Here is a 26,120-nt window from a genome sequence, read left to right on the forward strand (position 1 = left end):
TGGGATATGTTTACTCTGTTTAACTGGAAGATCAAGTTGAAAAATACAGCTTTATGTTGGTAACTCGTCATTGCAGGAATCGAATAATAAAGTATCTGCATTTCAACAGCACAATATGATGTGATTTCTCATGCCAGTCGAATACAGTGCAATACAGAATTCCACATCGCCATCTGATAAAACATATTTTCCCACATTGCAATTCAATTCAACAACACAATGTTTTGCACATCTCAATATAATGCATCAGAATATAATTTCAAATTTCGACTTAATGTTACACACAGGATGATTCCACGTCTAATACAACACAATATGGTACCATATCTCAATCTAATCCAACACAATGTGCTCCAACATCGAAATCTAATTCAATAACACTATATTTTTCCACAAGTCAATCTGATAAAACATAATCTTATTCCACACCTCAAACGAATAAAACATCAGAATCCAATCCCACGTCTCAATCCAATGCAAGAATACCTTACAATTCCACATCTCAATATAATACAGCAACACAGTCTGATTCCACATTTCATATGTCAGTACACACATGAGTATGCATCAGTACCTTGATTATTTAATGTTTTTTTTCGACTCTACTGCACCCCACCCCCGCCAACCCAATTAATCATTACATGTCCCGATCTCTAACAAATAATGTACATATCTGAGACCGGCTCTTCAATGCATAATCACAAGTCCTTCCAAACACTTGAATCGGTCTATTTTGTACTTTTCCCCCAGTATATTCGGTATTTCACATTTACACAGCTTCATATGTTTCCAGTATCACAATGTTATGCAAACTTCCTTGACTCTCGGGTGACCATAAAAAATGATAATGAAATATTTCATTGTCACCCCACGGATGATCCAGATGCCTCAGGGGTCTGCCAATGTTTTAAATTTTCTTCTCATAAAAATATCATAGACAAGGACACAAACATGACTGAGAGAAGACGTTCCATTTTGGATGCTCTTTTATTCGTTCCATTCAGTAGAATGTAGGAGCAATGCCGGATTGAAATGTCTCTGACCTGAATTGCACACAATTTCCAAATTTCTCCGTGCTGTTTGATTTCCGGTTTCCATCTTCATCTCATAACTATACTTAATCCCACTTAGTTTACTGCATTCTACTGGTTATTATCCCACACAAATCATAAATGCCTCAGCCCAATAAAATATCTTAACTACAGTTTAAAAAGATATCAGACAAGTATATTTGATTTTGGGGAGTAACATGTGTTGATCGCTGAGCTTAAATGGCAAAATTTTGAAAACTTGCTGTTAGCGCACTTTTCCCATCTTTAAATCATCCCAAATTCAACCAATGGTGTTGTTGGTTTTCAAATGTCCATTAACGTCAGTTAATCTTTCTCCGAAATTGATTTTGCCTTTATATCAAAAGAAATCACTGTGTGTATCACTTCTTCGGCTTATTCCAATTCCTTTCAATGTCTCTTTCTTTTTCCCATTGTTGTCATTTTCATTACTCATCTGATGTGGGAAATTATTTTAGGTGGTCTGATTAATTTAAAGACACTATTCAACATTTCATTTCAGAAACAGAAAAACGTTTATTCAGTTCAATTAAAATCTTCAATTAAACTCGTTTTTTTTTATTAACACATTCAAATGTTTGAAACAAAAACATCACAAATTAACAATATTCAGACAGACATACTATTCGGACAAGACAAACCTCATTTTGGCCCAAAATGGAAGATCAATGCTTCCACCAAAACAGCTAATGAGCTCGCAGGCTTTCACAAAAGATCTCAGATTTCATGCCAAACAGCAGAATTGGTTCTAGTTTTTATTATCAGATTATACAGCTCAGCACTTAATTAAAAGCGATTTCATTCATTCGTTGTTCTGTAAGTCTAACAATGGCATGCCCTTTAATCAAACATATTTTAAACCTTCAAATATTGACGTGTCATTCGCCTGTCCATTTTACAGAAATTCTCTCTCAAAAATAGTTTCTTATGATTCAGCATTTCTCGAACCAATTTAATCCGGTTCCATTGAAGGAACATTTATCTATTGGACCCGTTCCCCCGGCTTAGTTATGCATTGGCAATTTACTTTTTTTGCATGATTTGTGCCTGAATTGTGATGATATATTCATGAATTCAGCTTTCATTTGAATGGCATGTTAAAAATATTTCATCGAGACATTAGTAAGATGCAACTTAAATATTTTGCATTGTTCTCAAAGCGCATATTATAACATTAGACACCAATTATCCTCAAGTTGGGTATTTAGAATTAATCAGAATTCTCAACTGCACCATCAAGTAAATTCCACCTTTAATTGCACCCCCTCTTGTCCAGATATCTCCCACCCTGTTCTTGGCTCTCCATTCACTCCACTGTAACCCGTGGACAGAGTCACATCACATCACAACTAGCACGAGGGGGCACGGCTTTAAATTAAGGGGGGGGGGTAGTTATAGGACTGATGTCAGAGTTAGGTTCTTTACCCAGAGGGTGGTGAGGGACTGGAATGCCCTGCCTAGTTTGGGGGCGTTTAAGAGATCTGTGGACAGGTTTATGGACGAAATGGGATTGGTTTAGATTAGTGGGTTAGTGTTTTCTTTTTAAAGCTGGTCGGCGCAACATCGTGGGCCGAAGGGCCTGTTCTGCGCTGTAATCTTCTTCTATAACCCACACCTCAGAAGAGGGACGTAACACATATGGAAGTAACGCAGTGGGATACAGCGCTTAGCACAGTTGCCCCACAGTGCCAAGACGCTGGCTCAATTCATGCCTTGGGTAACTGTCTGTGTGGAGTTAGCACATCCTAACTCCACACCCTCCCCGTGTCTGCAGGGGTTTCCTCCAGGTGGTCCCATTCCCCCCCCCCCCCCCGACTCAAAGGATGTGCAGTTTAGGTGGTTTTGCAGCTCTTGCTCAGTCTGCTCACTCTCTTGTCACTATCCTGCACATTACATCCATGATCCACAGAATGAATAGGATCCCCCATTGCAGAGAAAGGCCATTCAGAGCAACAGGCGTGCACCAAATCTCCAGAAAAGCATTTCACCCAGGACGCCCCCCCCTCCCATATCATCATCAACCTCACCTCTACTCCCAGCAAAATTAAGGGGCAACGTAGCATGGCTAATCCACCTTAACTACACATCCTTTGAGTCAAGGGGGGATTCGGGACCACCTGGAGGAAACCCCTGCAGACACGGGGAGGATGTGCAAACTCCACACAGACAGTTACCCAAGGCCAGAATTGAGGTGGCATCTTGTCGCTGTGGGGCAACTGTGCTAAGCGCTGTAACACCATTAATGTCCATATATCCCACTGGGTTACTTCCCTCTTCCCAAATGGAAATCCGCCTATTTTCGGCGAGTTGTCAGCACTCCCATTGAGCCTCTTTGGCATCAGACGCAGTCTGCAGCCTTCCCACATTCTGAATTGGTAGTTCAGTGTGCTCAGTGTGTGGGGTTACTTCCTCCTGCATTGCCATCAGTTCAATAACTTTGACTGCCTATGCTGCACAGTCCAGAGCTTGGGTGCAATTGGTCAACCCTGCTGATTGATGTGGAGAGCAAACAGCTGAAGGTGGCTTATCCTTAACATGTATGGAAAAAACGTCAGCAACAACTTCACCAATTACACACAAAAACAAAGCAACAATAGGAATAATATGAATCTTTGGAATTCTCTGCCCATTGAAGCAGTGGAGGCTACCTCGTTAAATGTGTTTAAGTCACAGGTAGATAGATTTCTGACCAATAAAGGGATGAAGGGTTATGGGGAACAGGCGGGTAAGTGGAACTGAACCACTATCAGATCAACCATCATCTTATTGAATGGTGGGGCAGGCTCGAGGGGCCAGCTGGTCTACTCCTGTTCCTATTTCTTATGTTCTTTTGTGTTTTTATTTCAATTGCTTACTGTTATATGAACGGCACAATATCCGATGTCTCAAAACATTAAAGTTTTGCAGTTTCATTTGCGATGAAGCTTTGTTGTGAACAGAATTATTTAATTATCTGCTAGTTTTAAAAGGGTGAATTATAAGGTGTTGAATAAACTTCATTAAACTATCACTCTTCTTTTAATTAAACCTGACAATCACTCGGTCCGAGAATCACTTCTCTTTAACAGTCTCTTATTTTAAAATATTTTACTCAGTAACCTATTCCAGAATTTTCATTTTCCTTCTGCCAGCTTTGTCAACAATAAATCATTGGAGCAGACAAGGATGGTCATAACCTCTGACCCAAATCCTTATGAAGGCTGTGCGACACACACCCCCACACACACACACACGTCCAGACAATACGGAAGTCCTGATGCATGGAAACGCGCTCCAAGTACAAACTTCTGTTTCTGTGTTTTCAATCCGTCGGGATTGATACACAGTCTTGACTTTCCTCAAAGGAAAACCCAAATTTGGTACTTGCCCCGATCAGTAGGTGGATACGAACGTTTATTTATTTACACACTTTTATTCTGCTCTATTTGCAGTGAATATAAGCAGCAGACTTTCTTCAAGTGGATTTTTTTCTGCAAAGGCTTTCAATAAAAACTGGAAAGAGTGCATGGACAATTTAGGAGTCAGCACTCATTGCCCTGTGTTACAGGGAACGGATGGCGAGGCCAAGACTTTATTCCTTGGAACGTAGGAAAATGAGGTGACCTTACTGCGATTAATAAAATCATGACGGGCATACATAGGATGGAAACAGGGAAGGGGAATTGAAAATAACAGGGCATAGGTAAAAGGTGAAAGGGGAAAGAATTAAAGGAGGCCTAACAGGCAACATCTGCACACAGAGGGTGATGTTTATGTGGAATCAGATGGCCAAACAACTGGTTGAGGCAGGTAGGACAGCAACAATTCATTTTAAATGGATATGTAAATTAATGGAAAAGATTAGAGGGATGTGGGCCAGCCGTGGGCAACTGGGACCAACTGGGAGGACACCATGGTCAGCATGGAAAAGTTGGGTCGGAGGGCTTGATTCCACCCTGTGTTGCTCTCTGACTGCAGATATGCAATGCACAGAAATTTAAAGGAAGATATATGATGTTTTACAATATTGTCATGACGTACAGTTAATTCCATCAAACAAACGTTTATATATAACAAAGTGGATTTGCAGTGTTTGTAATAAGTTTCAGCTGAAGACATTTGGGATTTTGTTCTTTATTTTAAGCAGAGTTGTTTCTCCCAAGTTTATGAGTCTCTTTTATGCAATGTTGATGATGAGAAGTCTCTTAACAACACAGCACAGGAAACAGGCCCTTCGACCCTCCAAAAAGAGGGGCTTGGAGTGAAGACTTGGAGTGAAATGAGTTCTACATTTGGAGTGGGAATTATGCAACACAGCTATTTCAAATGCTTCAGTAAAATGTACCCCTCATGATGACGTCTGCAAGCCTCCTGTGAACTGATGTGAGCGATCTATCTGATAGGTATTGCAGAATCCAGTGCAGGCTGAAAATTTGGGATCATCTTCCACCGCTGATGGGACATCACACCTTTGTCTTGGCTTCTTAAAATAAAAAAAGTTATTTAAATGTTGCAACATTGATGCAGAGATCATGAGCGAAGAGTCAGCAACATGCAAAATCTACAATGGACATGACGAACACTCGCCACCCTTCCCCTGACCATATTTAAATAATTTACACAGATCTCAATCAAACAATGAAACCTTTGTTAATTTATACACATTAAGATACTCCTCATTAATCATTTGGAATTACATTTGGCAGGAGACATTAACAAAGGCAGTAATCACTGAACAGAAATAGACACAAAAACAGCATACCTTTATAATAGCAGGGAAACTATTTGATCTCTGTGCTTTGACATTAAAACTGCTGTTTCAAAGCTAGACCTTGGACATTGCCAATCCACCCCATCACAAGTGGTCAAGGCTAGAGTGAACCTGTGTCGTGTTGAGGCCTGCTGAAAGCTGAAGACTGATGCTCCAAATGGGAGCTGTCTCTCGATTTTTCAACTCAGTGAAATTTGCAACAAGTTGTATTGCTTTTCGTTGTCCATGGATTTCCACCGCTAATTGGGAAGTTATGGCCTTAAGTTTCGTCCAAGAGCCACCCAACACAAGATTTGTCATTAACATTACAAATCTCCCAAATTTTAAGTCACCATTACCAATTAAAACCATCTAATTCTCACATGTGAATTTGAGTCTGAATTGCAATTCTCACATGTTCAGCAAAATATCTTGGAATCATGCCGCTGGCTCATAACCATTGTACAAGATTAATGACTTTTGAAAATGAAGCTTTATGAAATACAATTTCTCTTCTTTATCTGTTTGTCTTAAATCACAATGATCACAATATCAGACAGAAAACTTGAAAAGTTGAAACAGACTACCTAAAACTCTCCAATGCAACACCAATAGTAAACACCTCTTATTTGTTGATTCAATCTCACAAACACATTATTTCCTGCTAAATGTTTCTTCTTTCTCTGGTGTTGCGATGACCATGCAATAACATTCCCAAAGAGATTCTAAACTCCTGCAGACTGTGTTTAAAATGCTCACATTTAACAGATTCGCATCAACTCATAATTATAATCTCACACAGTTGATATATCTCAACTTAATTATTATCATTGTGAGGGATGGGATACTCTTTCTTTTCTAAATTTGTTGACTCATATTGTTCATTCTACATGCGCTCAGAGAATCGCAATTCATGTTTTTCCATCCTCTTCCCTTTTTTTCCCTCCTGGCATCGCTCCCTCATGGGACAGTCTTGGGAATTCCAGACAGACCGACCTAACTTATCGATTCGTTATATTTTTCCTATTTTAGCACTGACAAAGATTCACTCATTCTCAAAACTTTAGCTCCATTCTCTCTCCACAGATGATGTCAGACATACTGAGATTTTCCAGCATTTTTCCCTTTTAGTTTATTTTTCTTCATTGCCAAAGAGCATGTGAAAAATCCCTTCAGATTCCACACGAGCTCTGACTTTTCACTGGACAGGTTTATTTAGGATTAGAGTGATTGGAATAACATCTCAGAGGTCCGCTTTTCAGTGGAGCATTCCGAGAAGTAGACCATGCCTTCAGTGACTCATGGATCTTAAATCCATCACAATTCTCATAACAGATTGTGGTAAAAAAAATTGAAACAATACCCAATAATTATTCTCACTTTTGCCATTGGACAGAACCCCATTTTACTAATTCAAATGTTGCAACCAATGGACACCAACAAGTCCCAGTAGAAGTTTCATTCATAGAACATAGAACATAGAACAGTACAGCACAGTACAAATTCCAGTTTGTTTTTAGCAAATTTGCACATTGGCTCCACCATCGGTGATGGGTGATCACTGATACCCTGTATGCACCGTCATTTTGTTAGAGAAGAATGGTGTAAAACAAATCTCTCGGCACCCAGCTCGGTTACACCATCAAACAGTTTGATTTTACACCCAGTGCAGAGACAGACATTCGGCTCACCACCTGGCCTCTCCACTGAACAACAGAATTCAAACATTCTTATTTATTTCCTCTAGCCCATCCCGGCTGGTTACAAACCAACCACAATATTGATTGATTGATATCATCCAATCAAAGTGATAATTCGGCATCATGTGCCTGTGTGATCAGCTCGAGGAGAACTCTGGACCATCTCTTGATGTTTACCAGACACATGACAGCAAATGCCATTGGGTCTTCACTCTGACTTCTCCCTCAGAGTTATTTTCATATCTTCATTATTTACTTTTTATTGCACTATGAGGACCAAAAATGGAATATGACCATAGAATTGGCAGATATGGATTTATTGGGTTCACATGTCCTTTTGTTTGGAGATTTTGACAAAATATATGATCTCAGCAAGGAAATCTTTGTTGAAGAGTTGTTGAAATCAGTTTCATTTCAAAACCCAAACAACTTTATTCTTTACTTAGATTTCGCATCATTTTTTGTTTGTGTTTTAACTGTAAGGGGAGTCATAGAGTCATAGAGGCCCATATAGCACAGTCAAAGGGCCTTCGGCCCATCAAATCTGCACTAGTCAGATACAAACCACTCAGCTATTTTAATCTTACTTTCCAGCAATTGGTCCATAGCCTTGGATGCCTTGGCATCACAAGTACCGATCTAAATGCTTTGTAAATGTGAAAGGAGTCTCTGCCACCAGCACACATTAATGCAGGAAATCCCAGATTCTCATCATCCTCTGATTGAATAAAATTTTCTTCAACAACCCTCTCAACCTCCTGCTCCTTACTTTACATCTATGCCATCAGGTCATAACTGTAGTGTCAATCCCCGACCCTGGACAGATACAAGGATGGTGCTGAACAAGGTCATTGCCTCAGGGATCAGATTTACTCTTCGATTGCATCAATTATCCCAATTTTCCGAGGCAGAATTAGACATCAGAATGCACAAATTTCCAAAGCAAGAGCAGGAAAACTTTACTTAATTTATCTGATTGTAATTTGAAACCCGCACTCCTGGCGATCTTTATTCAAACATAATGCTGGTGATTAGAATTCATTAAATGTATTTACCGCATGATTGTTCATGAATCAATAAATATTACGTCAGCCACGTGTCTGTGTTGGATGTTTTCAGTTATTGTTATTCCAGAATGCCATCTGGATATGTGGAACAATTCAGCGATTGCAAAAGCAAATTGCGTCTAACAGTATCACACAATCAGACTTGAATGTTCCCCTGCTTCAGGACTCAGTGATATTGTCAGTATGTTTCCTGATGCATAAGCATTGCATGGATATCATTTGCGGTTAGAAAGTAGCATTAAATTTTTCAGACAAATCAGTCCATGCAAGCTGCTGCCAGTGCGATCAAAATTGCAGTCTTCAATTATCTGTTGTTTGCAATAATTAGGGAAATCATTTTTTAAATCTTTGGAAAACGTATATTTGTGAGTTGGAAATTTAAACACTTAGTTCCATGCAGTCTGTTGTGATGAAGTTCTTCCAACAAATCACAGGAGACTCTGCTGCAGGTTACAATAGTTTATGGTTAATTCCAGCAGAGATGGAACGGCCCCAGAGCAGTTGAGGAGGGGCCCCCTCTGACACATCCCAGGTCTCACTGATTGGTTCAGACTGATGTCGCTCTGAGAAGTAAATGTTCCAACACAAAGGGCAGGCTTTGATCAAATGTTGGAGTCTTCCCATTGGTTGGCAGTCACAAATTGAAGCCCCTTTTGGTTCCACATCTCGGGTTGTGGGAGCTGGAGGGGGTGAGGATGGTGTGGGGGAAACTAATGTCTGAATTCTGATTGGCTGTGTCCAATGACAGCAAGTGTCCAACAACAGCAACGCTCCCTTATTGGCTGATGAGTCTGTCTGAATTCGAGATTGGCAGGCTCATTTCATTTACAAAATTGCTGGGAGTCTCCTCATGTGTGGAGTTATCACTGGATCACCCTCCTTGGATGCCCTCCCTTTAGATCTTGGAATGGAATCATCTGATTAGTTGGGAAAATATCAATCCATCTCAGAGCTTCCTGATTGGGCCGGGTGCTGTTTGTATCATCAGATAAAGTTTGGAGATTGGCTCATCCTGTTGTCAGGGCAGAGTCCAGGATAGACAAATGCTTCATTCTGCCAGCGGGACGGTCCCGTTGATTAGTGAAGACTGCACTGAAGCAAAGTTTGATTGTTAATGATTGGCTGAGGTGGCAGCTTTTCATGAATTTGGATGACTTGCATTCCTGCTTGTTCAGAATGATAACAAGCTGATACATCCTGGTTGGCTACAGAATCTGTCAGCTAGTCTGTGTTTGGCCGACATGACTGTCAGGCTGAGAGCAATCTGACTACCTGTGGCAACATTGAGTCACTGGGTAGATCTTCCTGAAATCCTGAATAGTTGAGAATCAGCAGACAAATCATAACAATTGGTGGAGGGGGATCACCAATAATCAGCTTTGTTTTCCTGATTGGCTGAGAAGAGAAGCGTGATGCTGTCAGTTGATTTGTTTCTTTAGCAGTTCAATAATAGATGTGAGTGGATATTTCACTGTGATCCTGATCCATTCTCTGAACTTGGGCTGAGTCAACACATAAATCATAGTGTTTGTGCCGCAATTCAGGTTCCGCAACATAACTGCAACATCTCTAAATATATATTCGGAATATGCTTCAAGGCTTGGATCTGTTCCTGGAATTTGAGAATATAAAAAATGCAATACATCCCCCAACCACAGGAGAATAAAGCAGCCGGATATGCTGAAGAGTAGAACCATAGACCTCTTCCTGCTCTCCAGCTCTGGGTCACGGCAGCTTTCCCCCTGAACCTGACCCCTCAGTCCCTTCCGGACTCGACTGGTCACTAAAATGTGTCTCACTGTCAGAGCATTAATGAATGGAATTAAAACAAATGGCATCAAAGGATTTAAAACTTTATTAAACCAAGCAAATGCCACCCACCCGTGGTCTGTATAAGAACTCAGTTTTACAACACAGAACCATGGCACATTTTCGATGATCTGCCCAGGTTCTACTACAAAGTAGGAGGGTATGGATTTCAAACAGAATAAGATGCCAGTTGTTGCTAGCACCACAGTCGCAGTTTTTTCAGTGCAATATTTTGCTTTCATCTTCTGGCAACAAATGGCCACAAATCGATCAAATGAGAAAGCGGTGGTGAACCAGACAGAACAATCAATGGCTGTAAAAAGCGTTGCATTCAGAACGGTGCTTTCAGGGGTGATGTCCAGGAAAGTTGTTCAAAAATAATAATAAACCATCCTCCAAAGTACGACATTAGAGATTAGGAGCAACTGATCCGCCATCGCCATAGCCGTCAGGTAGCGAGTGGTGCAGGTGGAGAGGCCACACTTTCCCTGGATTAAGATTACAATCGCCAGCAAATTAACTGCAATAGAAAGATAGCAATGTAAACTGGGCATTGACTGCTCACTCATTCTACCTATGGAGAGGAAGGGCAGGATTCTGTCATGGAAGTAACTCAGTGAGGACTGTTTCCAAATTAGAAATAGGGTTTGAATGGGGTAAAGGATTTTTATGGTTGAGAGTCATCAATTTAACAATCAATTAAAATAGCAACACAGTTTAACAAAAATATCTTATTTTAAAACCTGCAGTCGAGTTCATTCCTCGAAGTGTGGAATTGGGAATCAAAAACACAACCATGTGTTTCATTCTGCCACAGCCCTCTCAGAGTTTAAATGCCAGTTACTCTTTGACATTTTGTTTACGTTGGAGCCGTTCAATTGTAAATTGAGTCATTGGGACAATTCACTTTACACCCACCGACAAACATATTCAGTCCACAGTGCATAATTTCCCCTTGCAAAATGTATCAGATTGTGGAAGCACAGGGACAGCTCCATTGAATGTAGATATCACTGAGCAGGAAACAATAATTTCCTTATAGAATAGTCCATTCCAGTTAGTGTCTCACGCTCAGGACATTTCTACGTTGGCACATATTCCTGGTATAGATGTTCACTGGAGTCAGTATTTCCTTTCTGGTGAGTGACCCAGACTCATTGCATTTCAACACTGACAGATCCCGGTATACATGTTCGGTGGAGTCAGAATTTCCTTTCTAGTGAGCGACCAACACTCAATACTATTCTACACTGACAGATAATCTCAATTTCGATGATTACTGGAATCAGCATTTCCTCTCATGTTCGTGATGCACACTCAGTACAACTCTACACTGACAGATGCTCTTGTTATACATGTTCACGGGAGATATTTTTCCACTTGGGTTAGTTATTCACACTATACAATTCCACAATGACAGATATTCGGGTATATTTGTTCACTGGAGTCAGCTTTCCCATTCTGGTTGGTGAGTCAGTGTAAAATCACTCTGTATGATTTTACTCTAACTCCCACGAACAACCTCTTTCAATGAGCTTGCTTTAACCCAGGGCTGGGTCAACATTACAGAATAATCCAGTAAATGTACAATCTGATACAATGCAATCTATTTCCTCATCATGGTCTAAAACAACACAAAATGTTTCCACATGTCTATCTGAGACAGCACAATAGGACTAGACAGAAAAATGGTTCGGCACAGCCAAGAAGGATCAAAAGGTCTGTTTCTGTGCTGTAATGTTCTATGATTCTATGGTTCTATCTCATCATAATACAACACAATAAGATTCCACATCTAAATCTCACTCATCAAAATAATGTGATTCTACATCTCAATCTAATTCAACATCATAATGCAAATCCACATCATAAGCTAATACATCACATCACGTTTCTACATCTCAATCTGATACAACAACACAATATAATTCCACATCTAATCCTAATGCAACACAATAAGACTTCACATCTCAACTGAGTACATCAATATAATATGATGCCACATCTCAATCTGATGCATCAACACACTATGATTCCACATCTCAATCTCATACAGTTCTTGCTTTGCAAGCATAGAATAGTGGGGAAACAGTGAAAAGCCACAGCGGTAATTCAATTGACCCGATGACTGAAATGATATGGTTGACCAGATGTTTGTATATCGGTGACAATCAGTTCACTCAGAGAGTGAAATATTTGTTGAGTTCACACACCGTATCAGACAGCTACCATGGATATAATCACTTACCAGGGACTCCAAAAACACCCAGGAATGAATAGAATATTTGCTTCGCCTTTTCAAATAGAAGTCCCATTTTTTGTGTGGTGTCTTTTCGAACTGCAAGGAATTTCTATATTAACTCTGAGGTAATACAATCCCCTCGATATATACCCTGCGTATCATCTGGGATCCAGGCGTTTCACAATCACTCAACTTATTGTCTTTTCGTTAAATGACCAACACATGATAACATTGGATTATTCTGGGGAATATGCATGTTTCTGAACTCGAGTTGCTGCGCTTCAAAGACCGGGCAGTATTGATAGCTTTAATTACCGAATAAAGTTAGAGAGTACATTTTGCCATCAATGGCGCTATCATCTCAAACATCAAATCTCTAACTGTCAATTTGCTCCAATATTATCCTTCACCTGGCTGTGACCAATCAATAATTCAACTTCCGAGAGAGAGTTTATTTCTCAGGGCTGTTCTGCACTATCCTGGGATATGTTTACTCTGTTGAACTGGAACATCAAGTTGAAAAATACAGCTTTATGTCGGTGATCCGTCATTGCAGGAATCGAATAATAAAGTATCTGTGTTTCAACAGCACAATATGATGTGATTTCTCATGCCAGTCTAAGAGAGTGCAATACAGAATTCCACATCGCCATCTGATAAAACATATTTTCCCACATTGTACTTTAATTCAACAACACAATCTTTTGCACATCTCAATATAATGCATCAGAATATAATTTCAAATCTCAACTTAATGTTACACACAGTAGGATTCCACATCTAATACAACACAACATGTTCCCATGTCTCAATCTTATCCAACACAATGTGCTCCAACATCGAAATCTAATTCAATAACACAATATGTTTCCACAAGTCAATCTGATACATCATAATATTATTCCACACCTCAATCGAATAAAACCTCAGAATCCGATTCCACGTCTCAATCCAATACAACAACACCTTACAATTCCACATCTCAATATAATACAGCAACACAGTCTGATTCCACGTTTCAATCAAATGCAACACAAAATTGTTCCATGTCTCAATCTAATAGAACAACACAATATGACTCCACATCTCAATCTGATAGAACAGCACAATATGATACTGCAGCTCAATGTAATACAAAACACATCATGATTCTGCATTTCAATCTAATACAACACAAAACAGTTTTGTACCTCAATCTAATAAAACACAATATGATTCCACATTTCAGTCCAATACAACGGCACAATATGGTTGCACATCTCAATCTAATACAATACAAAATGTTTGGGCATCTCAGTATAATTCAACACAGTTCTGTTTCTTAATCTAACACAACACAACATGTTTCCACATCTCAATCTTCTTTAACAACACAATATCATGCCACATCTCAATCTAATGCACCATGGCAATATGATTCCACATCTCACCCCAAAAGACCAACTCAATATGATTCCAGACCTCAGTCTAATACAACAAAATTTGTTCCAATATTTCAATTTATTTCTACAACACAACTAAATTCCACATCACAGTCTGATACAACACAATATATTTCCTCATCATGATCTAATACAGCACAATATGATTCCACATCACAATCTAATAAGAACATAAGAAATAGGAGCAGGAGGCGGCCATCTAGCCCTTCGAGCCTGCCCCGACGTTCAATAAGATCATGGCTGATCTGAAGCGGATCAGTTCCACTTTCCCGCTTTCTCCCCATAACCCTTAATTCCCTTGTGTATCAGAAACCTATCTACCCGTGACTTAAATACATTCAGCGAGGTAGCCTCCACCACTTCAACGGACAGAGAATTCCAGAGATTTACCACCCTTTCAGTGAAGAAGTTCCTCCTCAACTCCGATCTAAACTGCCGCCCCTCCTTATCTTGAGGCTGTGCCCTCTAGTCCTGCTATCCTTTCTAAGCGGGAAGAATCTCTCTACCTCTACCCTATCCATCCCCTTCATTATCTTATATATCTCTCTGCGATCCCCCCTCATCCTTCTAAACTCCTATGAGTACAGACCCAGTCTATTCAGTCTCTCTTCATAGGCCAACCCCCTCATCTCTGGTATCAGCCTAGTGAACCTCCTCTGCACTCCCTCCAAGGCCGATATATCCTTCTGCAAGTGCGGCGACCAAAACTGCACACAGTACTCCAGCTGTTGACCAGAATTTTGTCTGAATTCTCTTTACTGGGGCACAATGCTTTTGAAATCATTGCGATTTTAGACATGGATATCAAAAATATTCCTGGGCAGAATGTTGATAATGCCATGAATATGGCGACAAAAATAGTCAGTCAAGCATTTCTGAACAATAACAGCCCCAGTGCATTACTCGTTACATGTTCCAATCAGCATTTCATCTGCAATGCTGCTGTTACAATCCTGTGAAGAATCTATCCATTTTGTTTTGATTTTGTTGAAAATGTTTTCTTTCAATCAGTCATTGAGTCTCACTCAATCTGTCAGTCAGACTCTCTCAGTCAGTCAGTCAGTCTCACTCTGTCAGTCAGTCAGCCTCACTCAGTCAGTCGGCCTCACTCGGTCTGTCAGTCGGCCTCACTCTGTCAGTCAGTCAGGCTCAGTCAGACAATCAGTGGGCATTGTTCATTTGTCAGTTGTTCTCACTTGGTCAGTCAGTCAGACCTCACTTGGTCCATCAGTCTGCCTCGCTCAGTCACTCAGCATCTCTGGATGAGTCATGGTTAGTAAGGGGCACGGTTAGTCAGTGTGCAGATGACACTGTGATTGGTGACATAAAAGACAATCAAGAAAGTTATCCCCAATTGCAAAGCATCTTGACCAATTGGGCTGACGAATGGCAGATGGAGTTTAATTAAAATAAATGCGCGGTGATGCATTTTGGTAGATTGACCCAGGGCAGGACTTACTCAGTTAATGGAAGGGCACTGGGGAGTGTTACAGAACAAAGAGACCTGGGTGTACATGTTCATAGCTCCTTGAAAGTGGAGTCACAGGTGGACAGAGTGGTGAAGAAGGCATTCAGCATGCTTGGTTTCATCGGTCAGAATTGTGAAGACAGGAGTTGTGATGTCTTGTTGAAGTTGTACAAGACCACACTTGGAACACTGTGTGCAATTCTGGTCACCCTATTATCGAAAGGATATGATTAAACTAGAAAGAGTGCCGAAAAGATTTACTAGGATGCTACCAGGACTTGATGGATTGAGTTATAAGGAGAGGCTGGATAGACTGGGACATTTTTTTTCTCTGGAGCGTAGGAGGCTGAGGGGTGATTTTATAGAGATCTATAAAATAATGAAAGACACAGATCAGCGAGATAGTCAATATCTTTTCCCAAAGGTAGGGGAGTCTAAAACTAGAGGGTATAGGTTTAAGGTGAGAGGGGAGAGATACAAAAGTGTCCACAGGGGCATTTTTTATTCACACAGAGAGTGGTGAGTGTCTGGAACAAGCTGCCAGAGGGTATAGTGGAGACGGGTATAATTTTGCCTTTTAAAAAGCATTGAGTTAATTCCATGGGTACGATGGGTATCGAGGGATATGGGCCAAATGTGGGGAGTTGGGGCCAGCTTAGAAATTTTTAAAAAAGGGGCAGCATGGACAAGTTGGGCTGAAGGGCCTGTTTCCATGCTGTAAACCTCTTTGACTCTATGACTTGATGTGTCAGTTGGCATCACTGGGTCAGTCAGCTGACCTCACAGGGTCAGTGAGTCGGCCTCGCTCTGTCAGTCGGTCAGCCTTAGTCGGGCAGTCAACCCACCTGACCAGGTCAGTCTGGCTGGGTCAGTCAGTCGGCATCGCTTGGCCAATATGTTGGCCTGTCTGGTTCAGTCAGTTGGCTGACCCTGTCCGTCTGGTCAGCTTTGCTTGTTCAGACATTGGCCCTCGATCACTCGGTCAGTTTCCCATCACTGGGTCACTCCCTTGGTCTCGCTCAGTCAGTCAGTCACCTCACTCAGTCGGCCCCACTCTGTCGGTGAGTCAGCCTCACTCGGTCACTCAGTTGGTTTCACTCATTCCTTCAGTTGACCTCAATTGGCCAGCCAGTCACTCTGGCTCGCTCAGTCAGTGAGTAGGGCCTCGCCCTGTCAGACTCTCAACCTTGGCCAGTCACTCACCCAACCTCACTGGGTCAATCAGTCAGCCTCGCTCGTTCAGCCCCTCGGCCCAGCTCGCTCACTCATTTGGCCTCATTGGACACTCGGTTGGCCTCGCCCAGCCCGTCGTTCACTCAGTCAGCCTCACTCGGTCACTCAGTCAGCTGCACTCAGTCAGTTGGCCACACTCAGTGATTCCCTCAGCCTCCCTCGTCCATCCAGATTGTCTCACTCAGTCAGACCTCATTGTTCAGTCAGTCGGCCCTGCTCGCTCAGTCAGCCAGCATTTCTCCCTCACTCATTTGGCCGTAATTGGTCAGTCAGCCTCGCTGGGTCAGTCAGTCGGCCTTTTTGTGTCAGTCATAGAAATCATAGAATCCCTACCGTGCAGAAAGAGGCCATTCGGCCCATTGAGTCTGCACTGGCCACAATCCCACCCAGGTCCTATCCCCATATCACTACATGTTTTACCCACTAATCTCTCTAACCTACACATCTCAGGTCATTAAGGGCAATTTAGCATGGCCAATCCACCTAACCCACACATCTTTGGGACACTAAGGGACAATTTATCATGGCCAATCCACCTAACCTGCACATCTTTGGACACGAAGGGACAATTTAGCATGGCCAATCCACCTAACCTACACATCTTTGGAGACTAAGGGACAATTTAGCATGGCCAATCCACCAAACCTACACATCTTTGGAGACTAAGGGACAATTTAGCATGGCCAATCCACCTAGTCTGCACATCTTTGGACACTAAGTGACAAGTTAGCATGGTCAATCCACCTAACCTGCACATCTTTGGACACTAAGTGACAATTTATCATGGCCAATCCACCTAACCTGCACATCTTTGGACACTAAGTGACAATTTATCCTGGCCAATCTACCTAACCAGTACATCTTTGTTCAGGAAGGGGCAATTTAGCATGGCCAATCCACCTCACCTGCACACCTTTGGACACTAAGGCACAATTTAGCATGGCCAATCCACCCTAACCTGCACATCTTTGGACACTAAGGGGCAATTTAGCATGGCCAATCCACCGAACCTACATATCTTTGGACACTAAGTGACCAGTTAGCGTGGCCAATCTACCTAACCACTCACCTTTCGTACTGCGGGAGGAAACCGGAGTACCCGGAGGAAACCCATGCAGACACGAGGAGAATGTGCAAACTCCTCACAGACAGTGACCCAAGGCAGGATTCGACCCTCAGCCCCTCGAGCTGTGAAGCAGCAGTGCTAACCCACTGTGCTACCGTGCCACCCATGAGTCATTGGGTTCCCCTTGTTGAGGCAGTCAGCCTCACTCAGTCAATCAGACAGCCTCACTTGGTCAGTCAGTGACCCTTCGCTCAGTCAGTTAGTCGGCCTTGCTTGGTCTGTCAGCCAGACAGACAGACATGTTCAGTCAGCCAGTCGACCCCACCCAGTCAGCCTGTTGGCCTCGCATGGCATGTCACTCAGCCTCACTCGGCCAATCGGTTGGCTTCACTCAGTCAGCCTCACTCAGTCAGTCGTCATCGTGCATTCCGTCAGTCAGTCTCGGTATGTCCGTCACCCGGCCTCGTTCCTCCAGTCGGTCAGGCTCACTCGGTCAGTCAGTTGGTCTCACTCTGTCGGTCAGTCGGCCATACTTGGTCAGCCAGTCGGCCTTGGCCAATCAGTCAGAAGGCCTCGCCAAGTCAGTTGGCTTCACTCAGTTGGCCTCGATCAGCGTTGCTGGATCAGTCAGTGAGACCCGGTTAGTCAGTAGGTCACACGCACCCATTCAAACAGTCGGTCTCCCTCGGTCAGCCAGTCAGCCTCACTCAGTCATTTAGAAGGCTTTATTTGCTGAGTCAGTTGGCCTCACTCGGTCAGTCAGTCAATTTCTGTCACGTTTGATACAAGAGCCATAATCATAGACCAGTGTAGCCACAAGTTGGAGAGCAGATCAGCTTCGCCATGTACCGTGTGTCCAATCAGTGTGAGGGTGGTTTATGAGTTTGGGTGGTTTGAGTGCCCAATCAGAAGAAAGAGAGAGAGACGCCTTGTATACAGGGTTTCCCGTCAGGGTTTAATGAATTGAATAATTGCTGAATAGGGAAATTTCAGCACATTTTTCAACTGCTGCCTGAACTGAGTCTGTGTCACGGCATAAATCCCAGTGTTTGTACAACAACTCAGGAGCTGCAGCATGAAGCCTAATTCCATAACAAAGTAATCTAACCACACAGACTTGTACCCCAAATAATACATCCTGCTCCATATTGAATACAACATAAATATTGACCATAACACGATGAAATTGGCTGAGATAACAAACAGTAAAATTATGCATTTCCTTTGACTCTCCACCTCTGGGTCTCTGGAGTTCTCCCAACTGTTGTGAGCCCGGAGTCTCCTGTGGGCTCTGCTGCTCAATAAAATGTGTCTGACGGTGAGAACATTGAGCAGCAAAATCAGGACAAATGGGAGACACGGGTTTAGGATGTTGTGGAGGAACTGGATTGCTGACCAAGCTGGAGAGAACAAAACTGCCCACTTGTAATTACAAAACCAGGGGTCGTTCCCCAGCAAATATTCACCTAACAACATAAAATACCAGTAAATGTTCTTTAAACAGCTGAAGGCAGTCACTGTTCCCAGAACCACAGCCGCCGATTTCTCGCTGCAATATTTACTTTTCAGCTTGGGGCAGCAAATGGCCACAAATCGATCAAAGGTGAAAGTGACGGTGAACCAGACAGAACAGTCAGTGGCGGAATAAAGCAGGACGGCGTGGATATTACACACAAGCATGGACTTCAGGTAATAAAATTGTTCATCAAAGACAATGGGAATGTGTCTCATCAACAAGTCGAGGATAACGACCAGTAGATCCCCCACTGACATGGCCACCAGGTAACGAGTGACACACTTGGAGAGACCACAGTTTCTGGTCCTCAGGGTCACAATTCTGATTATGTTCACTGTGAGCAAGAGAAATTTAGAATGAAATTATACATTAGCCAGGGAAGCAATTACCTGTTTGAACGAGGTAAGCACACACACACACACGTACACACGCAGAGAAACACACACCTCCCCGACACACACACACACCCACACAAACCCACACACACACACCCACACAGAAACACACACACACACACCCACACACACAGACACACACACACGTACACACACACAGAAACACACACACACACGTACGCACACAGACAGACACAGACACCCACACACACCCCCCCCCCACACACACACGTGCACAGACTCAGAAACACACCGACACACACACACACCCCGCACACACACATACGCACGCAGGGAAAATTTTCTTAATTTATCTGGTTGTAATTTGAAACCCGCACTCCAGGCGATCTTTATTCAAACATAATGCCCGTGATTAGAATTCATTACATGAATTTACAGCATGATTGTTCATGAATTAATAAATATTACGTCAGCCACGTGTCTGTATTGGATGTTTTCAGTATCATTATTCCAGAATGCCATCAGGAAATGTGGAACAATTCAGCTACTGCAAAAGCAAATAGTCTCTAACTTTATCACACAATCAGACTTGAATGTTCCCCTGCTTCAGGACTCAGTGATATTATCAGGATATTTCCTAATGCAGAAGCATTGCATGGTGATCATTGGAGGTTAGAAAGTTGCATTAAATTTTTCACTCAAATCAGTCTATGCAAGCCGCTGCCAGTGTTATCAAAATTGCAGTCTCCAAGTATCTGTCGTTTGCAATAATTAGAGAAATCATTTTTTAAATCTTTGGAAAACGTAAATTTGTGAGCTGGAAATTTAAACACTTAGTTCCATGCAGTCTGTTGTGATGAAGTTCTTCCAACAAATCACAGGAGACTCTGCTACAGGTTACAATAGTTTATGGTTAATTCAAACAGAGATGGAACGGCCCCAGAGCAGTTCAGGAGGGGCCCCCTCTGACACATCCCAGGTCTCACTGATTGGTTCACACTGATGTCACTCTGAGAAGTAAATGTTTCAATACAAAGGGCAGGCTTTGATCAAATGTTGGAGTCTTCCCATTGGTTGGCAGTCACAAATTGAAGCCCCTTTTGGTTACACATCTCGGAGTGTGGGAGCTGGAGGGGGCGAGGATGGTGTTGGGGAAGCTAATGTCTGAATTCTGATTGGCTGTGTCCAACAACAGCAACGCTCCCTTATTGGCTGATGTGGCTATCTGAATTCGTGATTGGCAGGCTCATTTCGTTGACCAAATTGCCGGGAGTCTCCTCATGTGTGGAGTTATCACTGGATCACTCTCCTTGGATGCCTTCTCTTTAGATCTCAGAATGGAATCATCTGATTAGTTGGGAAAATATCAATCCATCTCAGAGTTTCCTGATTGGGCCCGGTGCTGTTTGTATCATCAGACAAAGTTTGGAGATAGGCTCATCCTGTTGTCAGGGCAGAGTCCAGGATAGACAAATGCTTCATTCTGCCAGCGGAACGGTCCAGTTCATTAGTGAAGACTGCACTGAAGCAAAGCTTGATTGGTAATGATTGGCTGAGGTGGCAGCTTTTCATGAATTTGGATTACTTGCATTACTGCTTGTTTAGAATGATAACAAGCTGATACATCCTGTTTGGCTACAGAATCTGTCAGCTAGTCTGTGTTTGGCCGACATGGCTGTCAGGCTGAGAGCAATCTGACTACCTGTGGTAACATTGAGTCACTGGGTAGATCTTGCTGGAAGCCTGAAGTGGTTGACAGTCAGCAGAAAAATCATTACAATTAGTGGAGGGGGATCACCAATAATCAGCTGTGTCGCCCTGATTAGCTGAGAAGAGAAGTGAGATGCTGTCAGTTGATATATTTCTTTACTAATTCCATAATTGACGTGATTGGATATTTCACTGTGATCCTGATCTGATCTCTAAACTTGGGCTGAGTCACCACATAAATCAATGTGTTTGTGCAGCAATTCAAGTTCCGCAACATAATTGCAACGTGGTTAAATATATATTCAGAATGTGTGAAATTATTTGGATCCGTTCCTGCAATTTGAGAATATAAAAAATACATTACATTCCCCAACCATAGGAGAATAAAGCAGCCGGATATGCTGAAGAGTAGTATTATAGACTTCTTCCTGCTCTCCAGCTCTGTGTCACGGCAGCTTTCCCCCTGAATCTGACCCCTCAGTCCCTTCCGGACTCGACTGGTCACTAAAATGTGTCTCACTGTCAGAGCATTGATGAATGGAATTAAAACAAATGGCATCAATGGGTTCAAAACTTTTTGAAACCAAGCAAAAGCCAACAATCTGTGGTCTGTATAATAACTCCTTGTTACAAAACAGAACCATGGCACATTTTCGATGATCTGTCCAGGTTCCACGAAAAAGTACGAGGGTATGGTTTTAAAACAGAATAAGATGCCAGTTGTTGCTAGAACCACAGTCGCAGTTTTCCCAGTGCAATATTTTGGTTTCATCTTCTGGCAACAAATGGCCACAAATCGGTCAAATGAGAAAGTGGTGGTGAACCAGACAGAACAGTCAGTGGCTGTAAAAATCATTGCATTCACAATGCTGCACACAGGGGTGATGTCCAGGAAAGTTGGTCCAAAATAATAATAAACCATCCTCCAAAGTACGACATTAGAGATTACGAGCAACAGATCCGCCATCGCCATAGCCGTCAGGTAGCGAGTGGTGCAGGTGGAGAGGCCACACTTTCCCTGGATTAAGATCACAATCGCCAGCAAATTAACTGCAATAGAGAGATAGCAATGTAAACTGGGCATTGACTGCTCACGCATTCTACCTATGGAGAGGAAGGGCAGGATTCTGTCATGAAAGTAACTCAGTGAGGACTGTTTCCAAATTAGAAATAGGGTTTGAATGGGGTGAAGGGTTTTTTGTGGTTGAGGGTAATCAAATTAAAAATCAATTAAAATAGCAATACAGGTTCACAAAAATATCTTATTTTAAAACCTGCAATCGTGTTCATTCCTCGAAGTGTGGAATTGGGAATCAAAAACACAACCATGTGTTTCATTCTGCCACAGTACTCTCAGGGTTTAAATGCCAGTTACTTTTTCACATTTTGTTAATGTTGGAGCCGTTCAGTTGCAAATTGAGTCATCGAGACAATTCACTTTGCACTCACCAACAAGCATACTCAGTGAATCATTTCCCCTTGCAAAATCTATCAGATTGTGGAAGCACAGGGACAGCTCCATTGAATGTAGATATCACTGAGCAGGAAACAATAATTTCCTTATAGAATAGTCCATTCCAGTTAGTGTCTCACACTCAGGACATTTCTACATTGGCACATATTCCTGGTATACATGTTCACTGGAGTCAGTATATCCTTTCTGGTGAGTGACCCAGACTCAGTGCATTTCGACACCGACAGATCCCGGTATACATGTTCGCTGGAGTCAGAATTTCTTTTCTGATGAGTGACCAACACTCAATACTATTCTACACTGACAGATAATTCCAATTTCGATGATTAATGGAATCAGCATTTCCACTCATGTTCGTGATCCACACTCAGTAGAACTCTACACTGACAGATGCTCGTGTTATACATGTTCACTGGTAATATTTTTCCACTCGGGTTAGTTATTCACACTATACAATTCCACAATGACAGATATTCGGGTATACTTGATCACTGGAGTCAGCTTTCCCATCCTGGTTGGTGAGTCAGTGTAAAATCACTCTGTATGATTTTACTCTAACTCCCACAAACAACGTCTTTCAATGAGTTTGCTGTAACTCAGGGCTGGTTCAACATTGCAGAATAATCCAATAAATATACAATCGGATACAATGCAATCTACTTCCTCATCATGACCTAAAACAACACAAAATGTTTCCACATCTCTATCTAAGACAGCACAATAGGACTGGACAGAAAAATGGTTTGGCACAGCCAAGAAGGATCAAAAGGTCTGTTTCTGTGCTGTAATGTTCTATGATTCTATGGTTCTATCTCATCATAATACAACACAATAAGATTCCACATCTCAATCTCACTCATCAATATAATATGATTCTTCATCTCAATCTAATTCAACAACATAATGTGAATCCACATCATGAGCTAATACATCACATCACGTTTCTACATCGCAACCTGATACAATAATACAATATGATTCCACATCTAATCCTAACGCAATGCAATATGACTTCACATCTCAACAGATTACATAAATATAACATGATGCCACATCTCAATCTAATGCATCAACACACCATGATTCCACACTCAATCTCACACAGTTTTTGCTTTGCAAGCATAGAATAGTGGTGGAAGAGTGAAAAGCCACAGCCGTAATTCAATTGACCCGATGACTGGAATGATATGGTTGACCAGATGTTTGAATATCGGTGACAATCAGTTCACTCACAGAGTGAAATATTTGTTCAGTTCACACACCCTATCAGACAGCTACCATGGATATAATCACTTACCAGGAACTCCAAAAACACCCAGGATTGAATAGAATATTTGCTTCACCTTTTCAAATAGAAGTCCCATTTTCTGCGTGGTGTCTTTTCGAACTGCAAACAATTTCTGTATTAACTCTGTGGTAATGGAATCCCCTTAATATATACCCTGGGTATCCTCTGGGATCCGGGCGTTACACAATCGCTCAACTTATTTTTTTTTCTTTTCATGACCAACACATGACAACATTGGGTTCGTCTGGGGAATATGCATGTTTCTGAGCTTCAGTTGCTGTGTTTCAATGACCGGGCAATATTGATAGCATTAATTAACTAATAATGTTAGAGAGTGCATTTTGCCATCAATGGCGCTATCATCTCAAACGTCAAATCTCTAACTGTCAAGTTGCTCCAATATTATCCTTCACTTGGCTGTGACCAATCAATAATTCAACGTCCAAGAGAGAGTTTATTTCTCAGGGCTGATCTGCACTACCCTGGGATATGTTTACTCTGTTTAACAGTAACTGTAACATATAATTCCACATTGCCATCTGATAAAACATATTTTCCCACATTGTATTTTAATTCAACAACACAATCTTCTGCACATCTCAATATAATGTGTCCGAATATAATTTCAAATGTCGACTTAATGTTACACACAGGATGTTTCCACATCTAATACAAGACAATATGTTACCATATCTCAATCTAATCCAACACAATGTGCTCCAACATCGAAATGTAATTCAATAACACAATATGTTTCCACAAGTCAATCTGATACATCATAATATTATTCCACACCTCAATCGAAGAAAACCTCAAAATCCGATTCCACATCTCAATCCAATACAACAATACCTTACAATTCCACATCTGAATATAATGCAGCAACACAGTCTGATTCCACGTTTCAATCAAATACAACACAAAATGGTTCCATGTCTCAATCTAATAGAACAACACAATATGACTCCACATCTCAATCTGATAGAACAGCACAATATGATACTGCAGCTCAATGTAATACAAAACACATCATGATTGTGCATTTCAATCTAATACAACACAAAATGGTTATGTACCTCAATCTAATAAAACACAATATGATTCCACATCTCAGTACAATACAATGGCACAATGTGGTTGCACATCTCAATCTAATACATAAAAAATGTTTGGGCATCTCAGTATAATTCAACACAGTTCTGTTTCTTAATCTAACACAACACAACATGTTTCCACATCTCAATCTTCTTTAACAACACAATATCATGCCACATCTCAATCTAATGCAACACGGCAATATGATTCCACACCTCAATCCAAAAGACCAACTCAATATGATTCCAGATCTCAGACTAATACAACACAATTTGTTCCAATATTTTAATTTATTTCTACAAGACAACATAATTCCACATCACAATCTGATACAACACAATATATTTCCTCATTATGATCTGATACAACACAATATGATTTTACATCTCAATCTAATACAACACAATATGATTCCGTACCTCAAGCTAATACAGCAATGTAATATGTTACACGCTAAATGCAATGCATCAGCACAAACTCCTTAAGAATCTCAAACAATCAGGACCCTCCAAGAGATTGAATAAATTACATGAAGGAATTAAGGGTTGTGATTGCATCAAGATAAGTATAATGGTACATTTTAAAAACAATAGAAGAGGCAACAACAAAATATAATTTCTCAACACAGTGGTGCAGATCAGTCTGGGTTCCAAGAGTAGGAATGACAAAAACGAGCATGCAGGCACGGTGAGAAATTAAGTACGGTAGTATTATATGGGTCGCACTGATACCTCACAGAGCCAGGGAGCTGGGTTCATTCCCAGCCTCGGTTCATTGTCTGTGTGGATTTTGTGCATTCTCCCCGTGTTTGTGTGAGTGTCCTCCAGGTGCTCCGCTTTGCACCCATAGTCCAAA

This window comes from Carcharhinus amblyrhynchos, unplaced genomic scaffold, assembly GCF_965287045.1.
Source record: "Carcharhinus amblyrhynchos unplaced genomic scaffold, sCarAmb.v2.hapA scaffold_59, whole genome shotgun sequence".
Classification (NCBI taxonomy): Eukaryota; Metazoa; Chordata; class Chondrichthyes; order Carcharhiniformes; family Carcharhinidae; genus Carcharhinus; species Carcharhinus amblyrhynchos.